Source organism: Bombina bombina, chromosome 3 (assembly GCF_027579735.1).
Source record: "Bombina bombina isolate aBomBom1 chromosome 3, aBomBom1.pri, whole genome shotgun sequence".
Lineage (NCBI taxonomy): Eukaryota > Metazoa > Chordata > Amphibia > Anura > Bombinatoridae > Bombina > Bombina bombina.
Genome location: NC_069501.1, coordinates 950,730,377 through 950,755,703, shown reverse-complemented (window position 1 = coordinate 950,755,703; position 25,327 = coordinate 950,730,377). Strand labels below are relative to the sequence as shown.

Below are 25,327 nucleotides of genomic sequence, written 5' to 3'. Positions count from 1 at the left end.
TGTTGTTTCAGTTCAACACCCAGAAAGTATGAAGAACAGCAACTTCTGCTTTAAAAATTAAATTCTGAGGTGTAGATATATAGATACAACACAAAGCTTGAGATTCAATATCAGGTAGATATATGATTTGAGAAGATATCAATAACCTTATTTATAAGACAAACTAGTATTTCATGGCTTTAAATAGGTCATATTAGTTGTTAAAGATAGGAACACACAGAAGGACCACAGGCAGCCCACAACATACGATTAACAAGGTAGCAAGTTTTCTTAACCTGCCTTTCCTACACAGGCACTGGTACAAAGTGTCTGTTAAGGCTGTTCACCCTCCTCCTGTCCTCTTTCGTGGAAGATATAATTAGCTGTTAAATTAAATAAGACCAGGGGGGTCTAAAAGGGACTAAGAGAGCAAATATAAATTCACAATAAGTTAGTTTTTTAACTGCCTAGCTTAACTGTAAAGGTTTGGGCTCCTTTATCCCCCTTTCTTCTTCTCTTCCCTTTTCCTTCAAAAAAGGATCTAAAGCCCTATATTCAACAACCTTTTATACAGGGAGTGCAGAATTATTAGGCAAGTTGTATTTTTGAGGATTAATTTTATTATTGAACAACAACCATGTTCTCAATGAACCCAAAAAACTCATTAATATCAAAGCTGAATATTTTTGGAAGTAGTTTTTAGTTTGTTTTTAGTTTTAGCTATTTTAGGGGGATATCTGTGTGTGCAGGTGACTATTACTGTGCATAATTATTAGGCAACTTAACAAAAAACAAATATATACCCATTTCAATTATTTATTTTTACCAGTGAAACCAATATAACATCTCAACATTCACAAATATACATTTCTGACATTCAAAAAGAAAACAAAAACAAATCAGTGACCAATATAGCCACCTTTCTTTGCAAGGACACTCAAAAGCCTGCCATCCATGGATTCTGTCAGTGTTTTGATCTGTTCACCATCAACATTGCGTGCAGCAGCAACCACAGCCTCCCAGACACTGTTCAGAGAGGTGTACTGTTTTCCCTCCTTGTAAATCTCACATTTGATGATGGACCACAGGTTCTCAATGGGGTTCAGATCAGGTGAACAAGGAGGCCATGTCATTAGATTTTCTTCTTTTATACCCTTTCTTGCCAGCCACGCTGTGGAGTGCTTGGACGCGTGTGATGGAGCATTGTCCTGCATGAAAATCATGTTTTTCTTGAAGGATGCAGACTTCTTCCTGTACCACTGCTTGAAGAAGGTGTCTTCCAGAAACTGGCAGTAGGACTGGGAGTTGAGCTTGACTCCATCCTCAACCCGAAAAGGCCCCACAAGCTCATCTTTGATGATACCAGCCCAAACCAGTACTCCACCTCCACCTTGCTGGCGTCTGAGTCGGACTGGAGCTCTCTGCCCTTTACCAATCCAGCCACGGGCCCATCCATCTGGCCCATCAAGACTCACTCTCATTTCATTAGTCCATAAAACCTTAGAAAAATCAGTCTTGAGATATTTCTTGGCCCAGTCTTGACGTTTCAACTTGTGTGTCTTGTTCAGTGGTGGTCGTCTTTCAGCCTTTCTTACCTTGGCCATGTCTCTGAGTATTGCACACCTTGTGCTTTTGGGCACTCCAGTGATGTTGCAGCTCTGAAATATGGCCAAACTGGTGGCAAGTGGCATCTTGGCAGCTGCACGCTTGACTTTTCTCAGTTCATGGGCAGTTATTTTGCGCCTTGGTTTTTCCACACGCTTCTTGCGACCCTGTTGACTATTTTGAATGAAACGCTTGATTGTTCGATGATCACGCTTCAGAAGCTTTGCAATTTTAAGAGTGCTGCATCCCTCTGCAAGATATCTCACTATTTTTTACTTTTCTGAGCCTGTCAAGTCCTTCTTTTGACCCATTTTGCCAAAGGAAAGGAAGTTGCCTAATAATTATGCACACCTGATATAGGGTGTTGATGTCATTAGACCACACCCCTTCTCATTACAGAGATGCACAACACCTAATATGCTTAATTGGTAGTAGGCTTTCGAGCCTATACAGCTTGGAGTAAGACAACATGCATAAAGAGGATGATGTGGTCAAAATACTCATTTGCCTAATAATTCTGCACTCCCTGTATATTGGTCCAAGACTCAGTTGTAACAACAGCATTGGTTATTATATTTTTTATAGAAACCTCTACAAGGCTATGCTACCAAAGCTAACCGTTATTGTAAAAGATATTCTTGCTGCTTTTGTAAACTTTGGGGTTTAGATATAGCTAAAGCCTGTATAAAGTATTCTCATGCTATAGTCTAAATATTAGGCACAGTAAAGTATGTTGAAAAAGGAAAAAACAAGAAACTCAGAAAAAACAAAACAAAAAAAAAACAGTGATTAGCTGCATCCATATGTTGAAATACTGCACATTTTAAACATATGAAAAATATCAGCCTTTGATGTCTTCACAATAAGCAGCTATTTTTTTTCCTCTCTTGAATAGTCTTAGGTCAGTACATATTTTCTTTGTGACCTTAATATCTTAGGAAGTGAAAGATTTGTCCGTTTAACAGTCTCAGTCAGTGGCAGTAATTAATCCCAGTGATCTTTTAAAGTACCTTACTTGGTATCCTTTCCATTCAGGATATCCCTAGCTCTCTCCAGGTTACACAGCTTGTCCCTTCTGGAAGATTATCTTTAATACCTTGTCAGGCAGTCCAGCCGAAGAGTAAGTCAGGTATATATCATTGATATAGAAAACTCACCCCCTGCGTGCATTCCAGCTGCCCGCCGTCTCCGTTGTCAATCACTGCCTCCGGTGAGAACTCGACCCAGAGAGAAGTCAGCTCCTCCACTTCCTGCTCGTCGTTCCAGAAGGTAACCAAGGCTAACTCCCCTCTCGCAGCACCGGTGGGAGGGGAGAAGCGGCACCGGACCAACACCACAGCCAGCCAGACAGGAAGCTCCTGCACCGGACCCAGCTCCCTCCCACGCAGCACCGGTGGGGGAGGTGTGGTTATCTATTAATTTAAAATATCTTTACTTTCTACTAAATTTAAACCACTAAATCTCTATGGTGGTACCACTAAAACCAACACAGATAAATTGTGAAATAAACTCTATGAGGGGTCTTCCATTATTTGTCAAACAGTTTATTTAGGAATCAATATATGTTAATAATAAGATAAATATTTACAGGTATATATATATAAATCTATTTTACAGATACAGTCCACATTTTAAGATACAGGGCAACTTTTCTACACTAACCCCAATTTGTTCAATACTGCTACACAGAATATTATCCCAGAAATACTTAGCCAGATTCTCTGTGTCCAACATCATCCATCTTTTAGCAGGAGCAGGATACAAAAGAAGAGAGAGAGGCTCTGGTGTTACAGTATTTTATAACCCAATTCAAAAGGGAGTGGCTTATCAAATGCCACTCAAAAAGACCAATGCGAGTGTCTATAGTTCAGAGAGAAAGGTGTACCTGGGGGAAGGGATCCCAATAACAGCTAAGTGAATATTCCAGTGATAAAATGTCACCACATTCCCTCACTTTTTCTTCTCCTATGTTGCCCCGTTTTCTAGTTATACCCACTAGTACAGAAGAACACAGTGGGAGCGAAAACCTTACAGGAGAAATTCTCCCACCATCCCTTCGGAATCATTCCCTCGGCGATATGAGCTCTTCTGTACTTTCCTAGGACTGTCAATTCCTAATCTAACTTTATACAATTCATTAGAAAAATTTATTTAAAATTATACATAGAAACACAAAATCCTATGCTAAACCCCATTAGCAACATTTATACAATGGTCTTAAATATTGGGAAAAGTTCATGTATGAGTGTGTGAGTGTGGGTACACTAGATGGGTATGTGTGTAGTAAAATCTTTATTAAGAAAGTGTGAATTGTGCCTGTAAAACAAAAGTTATAATGGTTCACTGAAGTTCTTTGTTGTCATCTTTTGGCATCTGGTCCTTGCTTTTGGCATCTGGTCCTTGCTTTTGCTTTACCAAATCTCTCTCTTTGAACCATTTTGTTTTTTCCAAGACCCTCAAAGGAATGAAAAAAATATTAAAACCAGGCATATATTTACTTCACACTACAACACTCCATCTGCAGTAGAAACCACATTCACAGTTATTAACTTCAAGTTGGAAAGTGCCTCTGTTATTGCATCATCCCACTCGCACCCTTACTTAACTTATGTTGCTTGATTTATATGATTATTTACCCCTTTATGCTATATATATATATTTTTTAAATTAATAGATAACCACATTTTGGCGGCCATGAAGTTGTAGACGAATCCATATGCCATTTAGTTTTGCAGGAATCAAATGAATGTTGATTTATTTTAAATTTAACTGCAGTAAATGTAGATCTGGTGTTTTATAGAAAAGTTTTTGTATGTAGTACTTTATTTAAAAAGCGCAAATAGTGGTTGGTTTCAAAGGCCTGTTGTATGTTTCTCAAGAAAAGCATGGCTTTAAAAAACCTGTATTTCTGGTCTGTATAAATTTGCATTTGCATAGAGGAAGCACATAAGGGTTGGTTTCAGCAGGCCTGCTGTTTGTAGCTTACTAAATCTTAAATAACCCCCACAGTGTTATCTCTGTGTTTGTGTTGAAAAGAGATTTTAAAAAAAAGCATGTGATAAGAGGCAACCCTAAAAGGCTTAGAAATCAGCATATGAGCCTACCTATGTTTGGCTTCAACTTAGAATACCAAGAGAAAAAAAAGCAAGTTTGATGATGGAAGTAAATTGTGAAGTTGATTATACTAGACTGTCCCTTTAACTCTTGTATTTTTCTTGTTTTTGGAAACTGGATACTTTTATTGTTGAGCCAGTTTTCTATCAGTTTTCTAATGAATTTTAGAGACATGTGTTGTGTTGGTCCCATCTAAATGTTTTTACAAACAAAAGCTTTACAGTACTATGTAATAGCTGCCAACAGTAAGGTTTTTTATTTATTTCTGTGAATGTGTTACACCCAGAGCTGTAGCTTGCCCTATACATAAATTTAATTCTGAATTGTATGGGAAATTGTGTAGAATTTAAAGTTAAGAAATTACAGTTTAATTAAGCTTTGTTTTGGGTAACAAAGTTAAAAATTTGCATTTTCTGTGTTTGGAGCAGATCCTGGAACCAAAACTACAGTTGAAATTAGCATTTAGAAGTTCTATAGAATCTTCCTGTACTTAAAATATTTTTATAATTTTTCCTCAATTTGGGAAAATATCAGTAAAAAGGATTCCTTGCTTTGCTTTGTTCATTTATTTTATTTAGGTTAGTATTATTGATGGTTCACACCTTTTAAAAGAGAACAATATTTAATTTTTTAATTTTGTTCTGCTTAATTTCTGTTTAGTCTGGTGTTTCATTGCCCTATAGAGATTATAATTCCTTGCATTTGGGGCAGTTAAAATAGTCTGGCAAACTATGCTGTGAGAGACACACAATAGTCTGTTCACCAGATTTAAAATAAAGAATAATCAGCAGTGGTTAGAAAAACTTATTTTAACCATATTACCACCTCTGCTGGAATGCTCACCTGCTTATAAACAGATCTAATTACTACCCTTCTACATGGCTTAACTGCTATGTCCTTTGTTGTGTAAAATTAGCATCTCAATGGTATCTTGTACATCCTGTGTTAACATTTAAAAAAAAAAAAAAAACTACTATGCTGTGAGAGACACACTATTCTAGTATATATATATATATATATATATATATATATATATATATATATATATATATATATATATATATATATTTTTTTTTTTTTAATTATTTTAGTTCTAACGGCTATCTGTTAAAAATGTCTGGAAAAAACTATATTTCACAGGAAATCTGTGATTACTTTAACAATTACATTCATAAATATAATGGTCCATTCCTCATCCCAGAAGCTAAAAACAACAAGTGTGAAAGTGTTTTAGATATACTAACACAGGTATTAACTCTTAAAAAGATGAATAATAATAAAAGAAAATGTATGATAGCGCAGACAGTGATTTCAACTATAAAGAGATTAACGGACATTATTGGAGAACTTACAGAGCAAAATAAATACCTTAAATTAAAGTTAGATAACACACAGACTGACAGAGATTGTATTAAGCTTTCTGCTTTAACTAACACCATACAGATCAGTAAATTACAACGTAAATTAAAATTAACAGAACACATCAGTAACGAATACTCAAACAAAATTACTGAGTTACAGATGAAAATTGAACAAAAAGAAAAAATAATTAGTGATATTTCTGGGAACAATGCAGATAGTGATAACTTACTGCCACAAAGGAAAGAGCCAAAACAATTAGTAAAACAAGATAAAATGCAAATGGGCCCCACTAAAAACCCAAGTTCTGTTCCAATTGCCCCTGTCATAATTTCTGAGAATTTTAACAACCTGAAAGTTCCTACAGGTTTTTCAAATCAGACTAGGCCAATGACTGTAGCAGATAAAGACATTTTTAAGAAATGGTGGGGCACAATCCCCACAAACAGCTTTAATAACTTTTCACATTGGTTTCACAAGGGAACTGAAAAAAGCCATAAAATTAGGTATAAGAATGCCGGAATGGACCGAATTGCTTCAAGATGCCATGGGCCCCTATGCCAACAGGTTATTAGGATTTAATTCAAGTATATGTGATCAGGCTGGCAGGATAGCTAAAACCTTTTTCAATTTTACTAGTCTAGAGAAAGAGATTAGTGAAATTACCATGAGACCACTAGATGGGCCATTTGAAGTAGCAAAAAGAGTTTTATTTTGGTGTGTGCTGCGCCAGCCACAGACCCAAATGGTCAGGGGGTCACCAGCTCACATACAGAGGGTACTTGAAGCTCTCCCCAGAAAATGTCAGGAGTTTGTAAAGCTGTATGATCCAAACTCCACAAACCTACATATGGTGCTCACTAGAGCTGAGAAGTGGTGGAATTATCACCCATACACCATTAAGGCAAATTCTGCAGTGAAGCAGTCAATGGAGAATAATCTGAATATTCACAGGCAGGAATCAGAGAGAGGTAATAGAAGGAATGTTTGTGGAAATCAGAATAGTAGAGCATCAAATACAGAAAACTGGAGAGACAGGAATTTAAATCGCGATATTAACAGAGGAGAAAATTGGAGGCTGAGGTCAAATGAGATAAACAATAAGGCCAACTTAAGTTATTGGGAACTCAAACAAAAAAACAGGAGAATGAGAGGTCAAATTGGGTTTCTAAAGAAGCAACTGACAGAGCTGGAGGGCTCAAATTAAATCATTAATTTTTTTTTAATAAGCATATTTGTTTGCAGTACATTTGTATCGTGTAATGTGTACTTTAGTTTTAAGTTCAATTAATAATTTCTCTTGTTAAGTGTATCCAGTCCACGGATCATCCATTACTTATGGGATATTAACTCCTCCCCAACAGGAAGTGCAAGAGGATTCACCCAGCAGAGCTGCTATATAGCTCCTCCCCTAACTGCCATTACCAGTCATTCTCTTGCACCCAACGAATAGATAGGATGTATGAGAGGACTGTGGTGATTATACTTAGTTTCATACCTTCAATCAAAAGTTTGTTATTTTATAATAGCACCGGAGTGTGTTATTCCTTCTCTGGTAGAATTTGAAGAAGAATCTACCTGAGTTTTTCTATGATTTTAGCCGGAGTAGTTAAGATCATATTGCTGTTTCTCGGCCATCTGAGGAGAGGTAAACTTCAGATCAGGGGACAGCGGGCAGATTAATCTGCAAAGAGGTATGTAGCAGCTTATTATTTTCTGACAATGGAATTGATGAGAAAATTCTGCCATACCGATATAATGTAAACTCAGCCTTAAATGCAGTAGCAGCAACTGGTATCAGGCTGTCATGTATGTATATTTTACACTTCAGTATTCTGGGGAATGGCACTTCACTGGAATTATACTGTATGCATAAAACTTTAGCCTAATTTGCAGGGACTAGCAACAGGCTTTTTAATAACACTCAATTTATTAATGTTAAACGTTTTTTGCTGGCATGTAAAATCGTTTAATTTTCTGAGGTACTGGGTGAAAAAATGTTTTGGGCACTATTTTTTTCCACTTGGCAGTCGTTTTATTTAATTTATGACAGTTTACTGATCTCTCTCACTGTTATATGTGAGGGGGAGGGGCCTTTTTTGGTGCTTTTGCTACGCATCAAAAAATTCAGTCAGAAGTTTATTGTCTTCCCTGCATGATCCGGTTCATCTCTACAGAACTCAGGGGTCTTCAAAACTTGTTTTGAGGGAGGTAATCACTCACAGCAGAGCTGTGAGATTGTAGTTGACTGTGATAAAAAAAACGTTTATTTCTGTATTTTTTTTTTCTGCTATCAGGGTTAGTTATCCTTTGCTAATGGGAGCAATCCTTTGCTAAAATTGTGTTTTTTACAAAGATTTGATGCTATAACTTTTCAGTTTATTAATTTTCAACTGTCATAACTTTTTCTGTGCTTCTTATAGGCACAGTACGTTTTCATATTATAGTAAATTACTTGAAAAGTATTTCCAAGTTGCTAGTTTATTTGCTAGTGTCTTAAACATGTCTGATTCAGAGGAAGATATCTGTGCTATATGTGCTAAAGCCAAAGTGGAGCCCAATAGAAATTTATGTACTAACTGTATTGATGCTACTTTAAATAAAAGTCAATCTGTACAAATTGAACATATTTCACCAAACAACGAGGGGAGAGTTATGCCGACTAACTCGCCTCACGTGTCAGTACCTGCATCTCCCGCTCGGGAGGTGCGTGATATTGTAGCGCCGAGTACATCTGGGCGGCCATTACAAATCACATTACAGGATATGGCTACTGTTATGACTGAAGTTTTGGCTAAATTACCAGAACTAAGAGGTAAGCGTGATCACTCTGGGGTGAGAACAGAGTGCGCTGATAATATTAGGGCCATGTCAGACACTGCGTCACAATTTGCAGAACATGAGGACGGAGAGCTTCATTCTGCGGGTGACGGTTCTGATCCAAACAAACTGGATTCAGATATTTCAAATTTTAAATTTAAGCTGGAAAACCTCCGTGTATTACTAGGGGAGGTGTTAGCGGCTCTGAATGATTGTAACACAGTTGCAATACCAGAGAAAATGTGTAGGTTGGATAAATATTTTGCGGTACCGGCGAGTACTGACGTTTTTCCTATACCTAAGAGACTTACTGAAATTGTTACTAAGGAGTGGGATAGACCCGGTGTGCCGTTCTCACCCCCTCCGATATTTAGAAAGATGTTTCCAATAGACGCCACCACACGGGACTTATGGCAAACGGTCCCTAAGGTGGAGGGAGCAGTTTCTACTTTAGCTAAGCGTACCACTATCCCGGTGGAGGATAGCTGTGCCTTTTCAGATCCAATGGTTAAAAAGTTAGAGGGTTACCTTAAGAAAATGTTTGTTCAACAAGGTTTTATATTGCAACCTCTTGCATGCATTGCGCCTGTCACGGCTGCAGCAGCATTTTGGTTTGAGTCTCTGGAAGAGACACTTGAATCAGCTCCATTAGATGAGATTACACACAAGCTTAAAGCCCTTAAGTTAGCTAACTCATTTATTTCAGATGCCGTAGTACATTTAACTAAACTTACGGCTAAGAATTCCGGATTCGCCATTCAGGCACGCAGAGCACTGTGGCTAAAATCCTGGTCAGCTGACGTTACTTCTAAATCTAAATTGCTTAATATACCTTTCAAAGGGCAGACCTTATTCGGGCCCGGGTTGAAAGAAATTATCGCTGACATTACAGGAGGTAAAGGCCATGCCCTGCCTCAAGACAGAGCCAAACCTAAGGCTAGACAGTCTAATTTTCGTTCCTTTCGTAATTTCAAAGCAGGAGCAGCATCAACTTCCTCTGCACCAAAACAGGAAGGAGCTGTTGCTCGCTACAGACAAGGCTGGAGACCTAACCAGTCCTGGAACAAGGGCAAGCAGGCCAGGAAACCTGCTGCTGCCCCTAAGACAGCATGAATCGAGGGCCCCCGATCCGGGAACGGATCTAGTGGGGGCAGACTTTCTCTCTTCGCCCAGGCTTGGGCAAGAGATGTCCAGGATCCCTGGGCGTTAGAGATCATATCTCAGGGATACCTTCTAGACTTCAAATTCTCTCCCCCAAGAGGGAGATTTCATCTGTCAAGGTTGTCAACAAACCAAATAAAGAAAGAGGCGTTTCTACGCTGCGTACAAGATCTTTTATTAATGGGAGTGATCCATCCGGTTCCGCGGTCGGAACAAGGACAAGGGTTTTACTCAAATCTGTTTGTGGTTCCCAAAAAAGAGGGAACTTTCAGGCCAATCTTGGATTTAAAGATCCTAAACAAATTCCTAAGAGTTCCATCGTTCAAAATGGAAACTATTCGGACAATTTTACCCATGATCCAAAAGGGTCAGTACATGACCACAGTGGATTTAAAGGATGCTTACCTTCACATACCGATTCACAAAGATCATTACCGGTATCTAAGGTTTGCCTTTCTAGACAGGCATTACCAGTTTGTAGCTCTTCCATTCGGATTGGCTACGGCTCCGAGAATCTTCACAAAGGTTCTGGGTGCTCTTCTGGCGGTACTAAGACTGCGAGGAATTGCGGTAGCTCCGTACCTAGACGACATTCTGATACAAGCTTCAAGCTTTCAAACTGCCAAGTCTCATACAGAGTTAGTACTGGCATTTCTAAGGTCGCATGGATGGAAGGTGAACGAAAAGAAGAGTTCTCTCTTTCCACTCACAAGAGTTCCCTTCTTGGGGACTCTTATAGATTCTGTAGAAATAAAGATTTACCTGACAGAAGACAGGTTAACAAAGCTTCAAAATGCATGCCGTGTCCTTCATTCCATTCAACACCCGTCAGTAGCTCAATGCATGGAGGTGATCGGCTTAATGGTAGCAGCAATGGACATAGTACCCTTTGCACGTCTACATCTCAGACCGCTGCAATTGTGCATGCTAAGTCAGTGGAATGGGGATTACTCAGACTTGTCCCCTACTCTGAATCTGGATCAAGAGACCAGAAATTCTCTTCGATGGTGGCTTTCTCGGCCACATCTGTCCAAGGGGATGCCATTCAGCAGGCCGGACTGGACAATTGTAACAACAGACGCCAGCCTACTAGGTTGGGGCGCTGTCTGGAATTCTCTGAAGGCTCAGGGACAATGGAATCAGGAGGAGAGTCTCCTACCAATAAACATTCTGGAATTGAGAGCAGTTCTCAATGCCCTTCTGGCTTGGCCCCAGTTAACAACTCGGGGGTTCATCAGGTTTCAGTCGGACAACATCACGACTGTAGCTTACATCAACCATCAGGGAGGGACAAGAAGCTCCCTAGCAATGATGGAAGTATCAAAGATAATTCGCTGGGCAGAGTCTCACTCTTGCCACCTGTCAGCAATCCACATCCCGGGAGTGGAGAACTGGGAGGCGGATTTCTTAAGTCGTCAGACTTTTCATCCGGGGGAGTGGGAACTTCATCCGGAGGTCTTTGCCCAAATACTTCGACGTTGGGGCAAACCAGAGATAGATCTCATGGCGTCTCGACAGAACGCCAAGCTTCCTCGTTACGGGTCCAGATCCAGGGATCCGGGAGCGGTTCTGATAGATGCTTTGACAGCACCTTGGACCTTCGGGATGGCTTATGTGTTTCCACCCTTCCCGATGCTTCCTCGATTGATTGCCAGAATCAAACAGGAGAGAGCATCAGTGATTCTAATAGCGCCTGCATGGCCACGCAGGACTTGGTATGCAGATCTAGTGGACATGTCATCCTGTCCACCTTGGTCGCTACCTCTGAAACAGGACCTTCTGATCCAGGGTCCCTTCAAACATCAAAATCTAATTTCTCTGAAGCTGACTGTTTGGAAATTGAACGCTTGATTTTATCAAAACGTGGTTTTTCTGAGTCAGTTATTGATACCTTAATACAGGCTAGGAAGCCTGTTACCAGAAAGATTTACCATAAGATATGGCGCAAATACTTATATTGGTGCGAATCCAAGAGTTACTCATGGAGTAAGGTTAGGATTCCGAGGATATTGTCTTTTCTACAAGAAGGTTTAGAAAAGGGTTTATCCGCTAGTTCCTTAAAGGGACAGATTTCAGCTCTGTCCATTCTTTTACACAAACGTCTGTCAGAAGTTCTGGACGTTCAAGCTTTTTGTCAGGCTTTAGCTAGGATCAAGCCTGTGTTTAAAACTGTTGCTCCACCATGGAGTTTGAACTTAGTTCTTAATGTTTTACAGGGGGTTCCGTTTGAACCCCTTCATTCCATTGATATCAAGTTGTTATCTTGGAAAGTTCTGTTTTTAATGGCGATTTCCTCGGCTCGAAGAGTCTCTGAGTTATCTGCCTTACATTGTGATTCTCCTTGTCTGATTTTTCATTCAGACAAGGTAGTTCTGCGTACTAAACCTGGGTTCCTACCTAAGGTGGTCACTAACAGGAATATCAATCAAGAGATTGTGGTTCCATCTTTGTGTCCTAATCCTTCTTCGAAAAAGGAACGTCTGCTACACAATCTAGATGTAGTCCGTGCCCTGAAATTTTATCTACAGGCAACTAAGGATTTTCGACAAACGTCTTCCCTGTTTGTCGTTTATTCTGGTCAGAGGAGAGGTCAAAAAGCTTCGGCTACCTCTCTCTCCTTTTGGCTTCGTAGCATAATACGGTTAGCCTATGAGACTGCTGGACAGCAGCCTCCTGAAAGAATTACAGCACATTCTACTAGAGCTGTGGCTTCCACTTGGGCCTTTAAGAATGAGGCTTCTGTTGAACAGATTTGCAAGGCTGCAACTTGGTCTTCTCTTCATACTTTTTCCAAATTTTACAAATTTGACACTTTTGCTTCTTCGGAGGCTGTTTTTGGGAGAAAGGTTCTTCAGGCAGTGGTTCCTTCCGTATAAAGAGCCTGCCTGTCCCTCCCGTCATCCGTGTACTTTAGCTTTGGTATTGGTATCCCATAAGTAATGGATGATCCGTGGACTGGATACACTTAACAAGAGAAAACATAATTTATGCTTACCTGATAAATTTATTTCTCTTGTGGTGTATCCAGTCCACGGCCCGCCCTGTCACTTTAAGGCAGGTAATTTTTCCATTAAACTACAGTCACCACTGTACCCTATGGTTTTCCTTTCTCTGCATGTTTTCGGTCGAATGACTGGTAATGGCAGTTAGGGGAGGAGCTATATAGCAGCTCTGCTGGGTGAATCCTCTTGCACTTCCTGTTGGGGAGGAGTTAATATCCCATAAGTAATGGATGATCCGTGGACTGGATACACCACAAGAGAAATAAATTTATCAGGTAAGCATAAATTATGTTTTTAAGTGTTTTTCATTATTAAGTTTTAAATGCCAATATTAAGAATGTATAGTTAATTGATGCATTCTCTTTCTAAAAAAACAATAACAGATACCTCCATTGTGATTAGTTTTGGGAGGCCACATGCAATACCATTTCTATGTAAACTGTCTGAAGTCTTATATGTCACCACAGGAGGGAGGGAGGGAGGAGAACCAGGAAAGAAGCCGGAGCACGACTCAACAGCTGAGCCCACACAGGGCAACGGGTAGGCTTAGATAGATGTGAGAATTACAGTTTTATCTGGCAGGGTCAGCTGGTACACAGGGGGGAGAGAGAGATTATTTAATCAAACAGCGGAGTACCAGCAAGGGTAGCGAGAGACTTAAAAAAGAGAGATAATATGATCCACTATAAGGTAAGAGAGCATATAATTACTACCAAAAAATGAGGGTCCAGGTAGTTAAAATTAACAAACATCAGTGGGATGATAGGCCACTGAAGAAGGTTCCGGATCAGTTTTTCCTTGACTATCCGAGAATATTGCCCCAGGGCTTGGGGTAATGCGCGAACAATCCACCGCCAGTGTGTATGGGACTGGAGCTGAATCCTGAGCCACACCTGTGCAGCACACCTACTCAGCAGCACCTGTGTAGCTCCACCTCCACCGGAACCTCTCTGCTTAGTGCTTTTTTATTACAACAATGAAACAGACTGTTTAACATCCCTTTAAAGGGATACTAAACCCATTTTTATATTTCATGATTCAAATAGAGCATGCATTTCTAAGCAACTTTCTAATTTACTCCTACATCAATTTTTCTTCATTCTCTTTCTATCATTTATTTAAAAAGCAGGAATTTAAAGCTTAGGAGCCAGCCCAATTTAGGTTCAGCACCCTGGATAGTGCTTACTTATTAGTGGCTACATTTAGCAAACCAATAAGCAAGCATAACCCAGAATCTGAATAAAAAATGGGCTGGCTCTTAAGCTTTACATTCCTGCTTTTTAAATAAAGATAGCAAGAGAATGAATAAAAATTGATATTAGGAGTAAATTAGAAAGTTGCTTAAAATTGCATGCTCTATCTGAATAATTAAAGAAAAATTTTGGGTTTAGTGTCCCTTTAAGTGCCCATTTTGGCCTTTGTATTTTGGCTTACTGAACAGACTTTTTATATATTTACATTTTTGCTTATGCTCAATTCACACATTAACAAACAACATCACATTCTGACTTATACATTTTAAAATATTGCTCAGATCAGACTTCTTAACTATGGAAATAATTAAGATATAACATAATCCAAGTATTCATTTAGGATTGTATTTAAGAGTTTGGAGTTTGGGTTCCTTTTATCAAACTGTAGTTGCAGACTGCTGCTTCTAAAACATCAAAAAGAGGAAAGGTGGACAGAAGAGGAGCACTCAAAGAAAAAAAGGGGAGCAATATAACTATGCCAATGGGGGCAGGGGGAAGGCAACCCTTTTAGTGAAGTGGATAAAAAATAGATTTTAATGAAAATTAATTAATATAGTGTAAAGTGTACTGTATGCATTATTACTTAGATTAAAAACCGAAGGATATAGTGAGTCAGCAACCACGTAGCAAAAATAATAACTTGTTAAATAAAGTAACTGAAGAGACTGCAAAATACCAGGCCACACACGAGCTAAACACCGGTAAATAATTAACTAAAAAAAGAGAGGTATACCCTCACAACAAATTACACTAATTACGGTGCAAGCTCAAAGGCAGCCAAAAAGTACAATTAAGTCTAAGACAGAAACCGCTATAATCGCTCATATAAAGCTAAAACAAATGAACGGGTAGCTGGACTCAGAGACAACGCCTGATGCACATTTCGCTGACACACGGCTTTCTCAAAGGCATTGTCTCTTCTACCAGTTTCTCCTTCACAAGTTTGGACTGACTCTTACTTGAGACCTCTCCCACAGCTCTAAATCTGGACAATGTGTCAAGTCCATATTTGTTTATTCACATAATAAATCCAGACTTTTGGAGCCAATGTGGAGGAAAGATAGTCCTAATGAGCAGCTTTCTATATAGAGAAATGTGTTTGACATACAGTATTTTACACGCTCTAAGCGAGGCTTTTTAGTAGATGACGCCAACTTGTGTTTTAACTGTAATAAGAGGTCAATTTCCAAAACCTCACCAAGGATGATATTGCATATATATTTGATAAAAGAATATGCAAGATATGTTTGAAAAAAATTAATTTTGTCTGTGTTTTAGAGATAATTATTAGAGTTAACCACTAAGGGCTAGATTACAAGTGGAGTGTTTTTCTAACGTTCGCCCGTATAGGGGCAAATTTGCCCCCTTATGGTTGCATGTTTAATAACCAGCCATTACAAGTGGGTGGTTAATGCTCCCGGGAGCACTTTCTGCAAATTAACCAGAGGTCAGATCTCTGGTTAATAAAAAAAATTTGCCCAAATTCCCCCAAATAAAGTGGAGAATTCCTTACTTATAAAAAAAAATATATGCATCTTTATTTTTTTTTTTAAATAATTGCACAAAGCAGGTATAAGGGGTTAAAGTGAGGGGTTAGAAAAAAACAGCACTGAACAGTGCCTTTTCATTGAAGTCTATGGGGCTGTGTTTTTACTTTAAAAATATATGTATATGCTTATTTTGCTGCCCAACACTGTGCGACTCCCTGCACTGCGCTAGGTTCTTTGCCGTGTCTCACGGCAGGAGAACGAGGTTCCCATAGGAGCCTATGGAAGCATTCTCTCGTGAGCACAAAGCTTCTGGGCAATGGTAATGCAAATTTTTCGCTCCACTTGTAATCTAGTCCTAAATGTTTACAAATTATCACATTTTTACACCATAGCTAATAGAGATTCAACAGAAACAACTGGCAATAGAAATGTGCTTGAGAGTCCAATATATTGAGCTATTCATTTTAAAGGTAACTGATTGTCTTGCAAAAGTGAAAGAAAAACAAACCAATAAACTCCCACAGTTTCACTGAACTTAGAAATGTACAGTCAATATCAATCAATAGGATGCTGAATATACTATCCATGAAAGGCAAATAGTGCACATACCTATATTCCTAGACTCACAAACAGAAAAGTAAAGCAAAGAACAAGAAAACACAATATATATATATATATATTACACCAGTGGCATGCACTCACTCCTGTAGATTTCATATGTTGCCCAGTCTTATAAATGTGCATAATGATTGTGTAAGATATGAGTTACAATTAGTCATTTGGTCAATGGAGGTTTTAAGAGTTGGGGTTATACTCGGCATTGGATACAATAACTTAGAATTTGGATCTAGTAGGCTGTAATGAATTGCAATTTTAGACTGACATCTGAGCTCAGTGGTATTAACATTTTGACTGCTTTATTAATATTTTGACTGCCATATTACCACTTTAAGGTTATGTCTTTTTCATTCTTACATTGTAATGCTTATATGTGTATCATTTTTTCATGCTGGAAAATGTTTAATTGTAGTATCTTTTCACTTTGTTTGTGTAAATAAGGAGGGTTATTGGTAGTTTAATAATTTAGTTTTTCTTTTTCTTTCTGTTTATTTCTGTGTGCATTTTTTTGCAACAATTTAGATTAATATACACTGTCTTTTACTTATAGATTGTCTTGAAAAAGGCTTACGATGTTAGCCGAAACATCGACTTATATGTGATATGAATCATGAAATAAAGTTACATTTTTGATGATGAAAAGACCTGTGAGTGCCCTCCTTTGTGCATGAAATCCTATATATAGAAATTGTCTAGTCATATTTGTCCTTGGGTCTATTGTTCTAAAGATTTAACATGTCATTGTACAGTTCTAGGTTGCCTAAAAGGAAATAATACCGTTAAGTTGCGCTTGTGTTTACCAATGTTGCATGATAGGCACAGTTCTAGCAATCAGCTGTGCAGCACTATTAATAAGCAGCTGGAACAAGTTTGCATGAGTTTTTTTTTTCTTCTACTTGAGTGGAACATTGAAAAATATTGTTAAAGGATCTAAGTGCACATTGTATTAAAAGAATCTATTTAAGTATGTCCTTGACCTTTACAATTTTGATACAGCTGTACAAGTTTATTGTCATATTGTTTTTTTTTTAAATTTAAATGTCTTGTTTCATGACATTTTTTACAGCTGTAGGGAAACATGAGAAAGTTGTCCCTGTCTGGGCCTTTAAGGGTTATACTTCTTACACAGATATGCTGGTATAAATAGACCCATATGAATAAAAATATATTTTTCATAGCCTAGCTGTAGGTAAATTATTCCTCAACCCAATTTGTTCTTTAGCCTTTACAGCTTGCACCGCCAAACCCTGCTTTCTAATAATCGCTTGCTGCATTCTGTAATAAATGCTTCCCTCTTCTGATCCAACACTGGTTGTTTACTTATTTTACCATCTGCTAGGGTTGCCACTTCAGACATGTTTTCCTGGACACTTATGAGTTGCACATGCTGCAGGGTGCGCAGGGAGGAACATGAATTGTACCGCTATACAGCACAAAAATAGTGACACTGAACAGCACTAGTCATGTTCCTCCCTGCACACCCTGCAGCATGTTAACTCATAAGTGTCCAGGAAACATGGCCAAGGTGGCAACCCTACCATCCTCTCTCTTCAGGGCCTCATCAGATTTCTGCTTCTTCCAGAATCAATCCACATAAGCAAATTGTTTAACCTTTTCACTTGTGGAATTAATTACGGTAATTGTAGATTGGGGCATTATTCCAGTTATACAATTTACTTGCTGTTGCTGACTGACTTGATCTTCATATTGCAAAATTGCATGATGTTTGTATCAACCAGGTATGTGTTTAACAACATTTTCACAGATACAGGATCCCATCTCAAACTGCTTGACACCTGATCTTGTTGGGTAATATGGCTGTGATTGAAACACGTTTAACTTACAATTTATAAGAAAACCAATATGTTAAAAATCATAAATAGGCAAGGAAGTTATGTATCAGTGCTAGAGGCATATGATAATGTGGTAATAAAATGCCGTAAGTCATTAGAGAATATTAATATTACACAAATACTTGTTGGTAATTCTGTTTGCTTCTGTGATTAATAACATTAAGCTAAAAATTTTACATCTCAAAAAAAAAATACAAAATTGTTATATTTGTTCTTGTGATTTTGTAACACAAAAACCAAATGCTCAGGATTAGGGACAAACAAAGTAGTGATTTTTTTTTTAGTGATTACATCACCTATTGAAGGGCTTTTTTTTTCTCTTTTTATAATGTGTAATGATACTAATAGGTGATGTGTACAATATTTTAGATCTTTGTTCAGCACCTGGGTAGCACTTGCTGATTGGTGGCTACATTTAGAAACCAATCAGCAAGTGCTACCCAGGTCCTGAACCAAAAATTGTCCGGCTCCTAAGCGTACATTCTTGCTTTTTCAAATAAAGATACAAAGAGAAGAAAGAAAATTTGATAATAGAACAAAAAATGGAAAGTTGCTTAAAATTGTATGCTCTATCTGAATCATGAAAGTTTATTTTTGACTAAATTGTCCCTTTAAAGGGACATTAAACCCCAAAAAATATTTAATGATTCAGATAGAAAATAAAATTTTAAACAACATTCCAATTTACTTCTATTATCTAATTTGCTTCATTCTTTAGATATCTTTTGTTAAAGAAATAGCAATACACATGTGCAGCCACCTATCAGAAGCTACTGTGCCTATCTAGATATGCTTTTCAGGAAAGAATATCAAGAGAATGAAGTAAATTAGAAAATTGTTTAAAATGGTATTCTCCATCTGAATCATGAAAGAAAACATTTGGGTTTAATGTCCCTTTAAGTATTGAGAATTTGGATTGTGACCATCTAAACAGGACAATACATAAACAATCAGTGAATATCACAAAACAATAAATGATTAAATTATACACAAACAAAAATGTTTAATGATAAATAAAATTGTGTGAATTAAATTCCTTCAGTGATTGGGTTGTATAATATGAATTAATTGTAAGTAGTTATATTCAGTGATTTTCCACCTAATACACCCAGTCCCCTTATTATTATAATTATATTTCTCCTTCCAGATTTCTTCAAATGAAAGAACAGAAAAAAACAACTTTCATAGGGGTCTATTTAACAAGGGCCGAATGGCCCCTGTTCCCCTTGTTTCTGCGCGAACCTTTAGTCTCGCCGGAAACAGGAGTTAAGAAGCAGCGGTCTTAAGACCGCTGCTCCTTAACTCATACGCCGCCTCTGAGGCGGCGTATAGCAATCCGCCCGATCATGTAATCGGGCTGATTGATACCCACTGCTAGCGGCCGATTGGCCACGAATCTGCAGGGGACGGCATTGCACCAGCAGGTCACAAGAACTGCTGGTGCAATGATAAATGCTGACAGAATATGCTGTCGGCATTTATCGATGTGCGCCGGACATGGTTCGCTATAGCGGATCATGTCTGTCCGCACAATGATAAATGGACCCCATAGTGTTAATGCGTTGCAAACACTTGTTACGTTGGTAATTGTAGAATTAGGTACTCACATTTACGAGAACTCAAATAGGCTCTGGATTTTTAGAGCTTTGTAAATGATCTCAGTGGCAAAACATGATCTCTTCATTCATAAAGGTATTTATTCCAGTTAAAATAAAATACATTAGAATTTACATCTAAAAAAAAAGCAGAAGTTGAATCTAATACCAGTCCCTTGATCCCCAAATAAGTAAATATGAGCGGTGGTTCACCCAAAATGCTGACTCTTAGAGTCAGAAAGTAGTCCTGCCCCTCTGTGTGACTTGCTGCACTTGTCTCCAATGTATGTTTCACAGAATAATCACAGCTCTTTCAATGGGGCTGTCGCATGTTACATATAGGGCTATTTTTCACATAAACAATAATGAAAAATTGCTGCCAATAAACAAGGAAAAATGGCTGATTGTGATAACATTGACATTGAAAAGGCTTATCTACAGCTGTTAACAAGCGGTTAATTATCAAATAATAAATTATGTTCAACCCCTAAATGGTTAAACTTTGTAGCTCAGGAGCACCTCTAGCTGAGGAACTAACCGTATTAGAAGTTAAAGGGAGAGTAATCAAATGACAATACATTTCTATTGTCTTGCTATATAATTACATATCAGCACAGTCTAAACATTTTAAAAATAAACTAACATTGCTTGCTGCAATTATTTTTCAATATTCAGACTCCAGCCACCATTTGCTTTATTTTGAGGTGCCAATCAGGAGTCTGCAAACAACGAGGCTAGTGACAGTCATTGTGTCAGTATACAATGCTTTGTTTTGCAGTCTGATAAACCCTTAACGACACCTGCTGCACTGTCTGTTGTGCTTTTAGGGGTGTCATAGTGCAGGTCTCACAGACAGCGGCAATGCCACAATATTTCTGCATGTTTCATGCAGTGAAGCACACATGGATAACACAGTCTCACTACTGTAACTGTTACAGCCCTAGAAGCCCCTTGTGCACAGGGTGCATCACTGGTGTTAAGGGGTTAAAGCAAATAAGGGTAAGGTATGTAGCAGGGTTAGCATTATAATACAGTACTTAATTATTTCTTTATCTTGAAAGGCGTTTTTATTGGTACACACTGCTTTATGATTACTTATGGCTCTGATTTCTCAGTGCAAGGATTGTCAAATATCTGATATCAAAGACTGCCAAGCGTGTTCCATGGCAAGGTAATGAACCGCTTCTCTATGGGAGCGTGGTCACTCAAGCTACACCCTTAAGCTCACTTGTGCAAAACAGAGGAAAAATCTGCATCTATCTTTTTTGTCTATTATTCTTGATGTTAGCTACACTATTTAAATAGCCCGTGCATATTTTGTACAGAGTTAGTTTTTTATGACTTGTGTTGTATATCATTGAAGACACTTTCCCTAACTACTATTGAATATATTTTACCCAATTGAAGCTTAAACAACTTTAAACAAAAATAGACAATAATGAAGATAAAAGCAACATGCACATTTAGAACCTATTTATTGTGTGAGCAGTTATTAGCAGTTAAATAATGACTAATATCTGCATACAATCCCATTGATGTATTGTATTTGTAAGTTTAGCCTTTGTTCTTTTAAATTATGCCATTCCATCAGTACGGAATGCCAGTGGGGCTTATTATGTTCTTTTAATTAGCTTTTTTAGCTAAAGTATTCTTGCAAGAGCAGCTTTACTTACAGACTCTTTGCTTTGTAGTGATCTGATTCATGTAGCTCCCTAAAGACTTTTCATCTGAGATTAAAAATTTGTTCTAAAATATTGCCACTTTGTAGCAAACTGGACTTTGAGTGGTAAAAATGAAGTAAAAATAAATAGATGAACCTGTCAGTAAAAATAGTCGACTGGAGTAGAGCCATCTTGTTCACATTGTTCACAAAAGGACAATTTCTGGAGAAAGTGAATCTATTAATCATAATAATCTGAATGTATAAAGCAGGAGCTGTATAGATAGTTGTGGGACTCGTTTCACATTAAATACCAGATAATGTTACAACAGCAGAGATATTTAATACCACCTTTCTCTCGCATATATTTTAATCAGGAGTGATATTATCTTCCCTGACATTATCTGTTATACATTTTAATTACATTGTTTATCATTTTTATTTTTTCAGTAATGTTAGATGTTCGGTTCTCAGGATTACAGTTATCATTTTTCCTCAAAGGATGAATATTGTGTGTGTCTATCACAGCTTTTTGTGTCACTTAATTGCTGTTTACCATTATGGGAATTCTGAGTTGTTATTCTTGGGATGAAATCCATCTGTAATATTATTTAAATATGTTTTTTCTGCCCCCTTTTGTAGAAAGCACTAGATGTGTATAAGTTTTTTTCTCTTTTGTAAACAGGATGGGGTACAAAGAGAAATGTGCTTAAGGAAGGTGTAATCCTGTTGAAAAATAATGTCTTTGTTAAATCACTTCAAAAGAAAAATGGAACGCTGAACGAAATACCATTATCACTTCAGTGATGTGCTGAGTAATGCTTCATTTCTGGTTGTGTAACAGCACAGAATGTATTTGTTATAATGGTTATTAGACAGAATTAACAGTACAAATGTCTGGCTTTTGTATTTTCGGAATTGTGGTGAATTAAAATGTCATGTTTACCTTGTTATAGTTATGATAGCAGTTCTTGTATTTGTAGTGAATCATGTTTTAGGAAGAGCGATCTAGTCTAGGGCTGGCTTTTGTTAATCCGTTGCTAGGGAGACATTGTGGATGTCATCTGGTTCATGGAGGTTAGGCTCCTGAAGAGGCCTCTCTCCATATTCAAATGCTGGAAATCTGTGAACTGTACTACACTTTCTTCATGACTGAACAAAACAAATTAAAGGAGAAGGGCCCTGCGCCAAGTCTACAATATCATTACAGCCTTTTTCCTTACCCTCAGTATATCCTTTACGTGCGTTTTCAATATAGTAGCTGGTGGTTTTGAATCCCCATTATGGGCCAGATTACAAGTGGTGCTCTATTTAATGCTCGCTGGTTAGCACGCGTATTACAAGTTGCAAGTAAAATAACCCAGTGCGCGCTAACTTCAAGACGTCCTCTATCGCAACCGCATTAACTTCTTCTCCCCATAGACTTCAGTGGAGCGTGCTTTAAAAATAAAACCTAACACTTATCGCTCATGCGCTAGCCCAACACCGCATTAGACCTACATTGCTAAACCCGAAGGTAGTAATGAATATTTTACATTCGATGTTCTTCACATAGAAGACAATGTTTTTATTTTTAAATATAAATTTCTATATATATGATTAGTCTGTTAAAAAAAAAATAATAAAAAAAAATGTGTATATATATATATATATATATATATATATATATATATATATATATATATATATACTATAACTGTGTGTGTATGTATGTTTATATATATAAATATATAAGCACTCACAGGATTTTTATTAAAATGTATTTTTATATATATATATATATAAATATATACATAAAATCCACAAGTATCTGCACTCTCACTGTCAGGGCGTTTAGTCTGGATTAAATTTCAATAAAAGTACTAAGAGACTGCACTCGCTGGATTCGGGATAAAGTAATCAATTTATTTTTAAATCATAGTGACGTTTCTGGTCCATAAACCCCTTCCTCAGACCAGACGGTATTAATATTAATATTTATATACATCATTTCTTTCAGATAGTGTATATATGAGTGTAACACTATGATTTAAAAATAAATTGATTACTTTATCACAAATCCAGTGAGTGCAGTCTCTATGTACTTATATATATATATATATATATATATATATTATATATATATATATATATATATATATATATATATATATATATATATATATATATATATATATATATATATATACGTATATAAATATATATGAGAAAGGGTGATTGTGAACGGTGCAAAGAAGTTACAGTAAAAAAAATATATATATAAAATTTTATCCACATACACAATAAAATCAGTGTTGATAAATAATAACATATGTTAATATATAATATTATGTTGCTAAAGGCTAATAATTTAGTTAAAGAAAAAAACAAAACAAATAAATGTAATAAGTATAAAAAATCCCAGTCTAAGATCTTGGTTAAAAGGTCCCAAAAAAAATAAATAGTAGCTCCTGGGTGATAAATACAGTAGACGTTAAGGGGGGTAGTTATCAAGCCGTCAACCTCAAATACGCTGGAATTCCACAGCGTATTTGTGGCGAGGCTGATTCGCCTTAGTTATCAAAGGCTAGAGACCGGCAAAAGTAGAATTTTGTGACGTAAGCTTCGATCCGCCGGACTCAGTCCGACACAGATCGATTCTTACGTCACTCCAGATGTTCCGCACACAAGTGCGGCACAATCTGACTACTTTTGCTAGTTATCAAAAAACTAGCAGGTACGCTCGGCACTTTTCCGGCCCAGCGTACCTGGTTTTCAATCTGCCGCCGGCGGATCCCATAGGAATCAATGGGAGTCTGACCATAGCGAAAGTACAAGTTCGCTGCTGCCAGACATCCCATTGATTCCTATGGGAGCTGTCTGCAACTAACACCCTAACATATACCCTGAGTCTAAACACCCCTAATCTATCCCCCCTACACCGCTGCAACTAAATAAAGTTATTACCCCCTAAACCGCCACTCCCGGAGCCCACCGCAAGCTACTCTATACATATTAACCCCTAAACCGCCGCTCCCTGACCCCGCCGCAACTATAATAAATGTATTAACCCCTAAACCGCCGCTCCCGGACACCGCCGCAACCTACATTATACCTAGTAACCCCTATCCTGCACCCCCTATACCGCCACCCTCTATAATAAAGTTTTTAACCCCTATCCTGCCGATCCCGGACCTTGCAGCAACTAAATAAATAGTTTAACCCCTAAACCGCCACTCCCGGACCCCGCCGCAACCTATATTAAACTTATTAACCCCTAATCTGCCCCCCTACACCGTCGCCACCTATAATACATTTATTAACCCCTGTCCTGCCCCCCCTACACCGCCGCTACTGTAATAAATTTATTAACCCCTAAACCTAAGTCTAACACTAACCCTAACACCCCCCTAACTTAAATATTAATTAAATAAATCTAAATAATATTTCTATTATTAACTAAATTAATCCTATTTAAAACTAAATACTTACCTTTAAAATAAACCCTAATATAGCTACAATATAACTAATAATTATATTGTAGCTATCTTAGGATTTATTTTTATTTTACAGGTAACTTTCAATTTATTTTAACTAGGTACAATAGCTATTAAATAGTTATTAACTATTTAATAGCTACCTAGCTAAAATAAAGAGAAATGTACCTGTAAAATAAAAACTAACCTAAGTTACAATTACACCTAACACTACACTATCATTAAATAAATTATTCATATTTAAAACTAAATACTTACCTGTAAAATAAACCCTAAGATAGCTACAATGTAATTAATAATTACATTGTAGCTATTTTAGGATTTATATTTATTTTACAGGTA

The 25,327-nt window shown here is 37.5% G+C and overlaps 1 protein-coding gene across 3 annotated transcripts in view; it reads left to right on the top strand.

The window, feature by feature from the left end:
• ENOX1 (ecto-NOX disulfide-thiol exchanger 1) overlaps positions 1–25,327 on the top strand; it is a 1,465,540-nt gene that overhangs the window by 316,133 nt on the left and 1,124,080 nt on the right. Inside the window, exon 4 of one of the 3 annotated variants that reach the window (XM_053707982.1) lies at positions 16,952–17,048. The exons of the other annotated variants lie outside the window; for them this stretch is intronic. The gene's annotated coding sequence lies outside the window, so the exon portion shown is untranslated. The remainder of the gene's footprint in view (positions 1–16,951; positions 17,049–25,327) is intronic. 3 annotated transcript variants of the gene reach the window in all.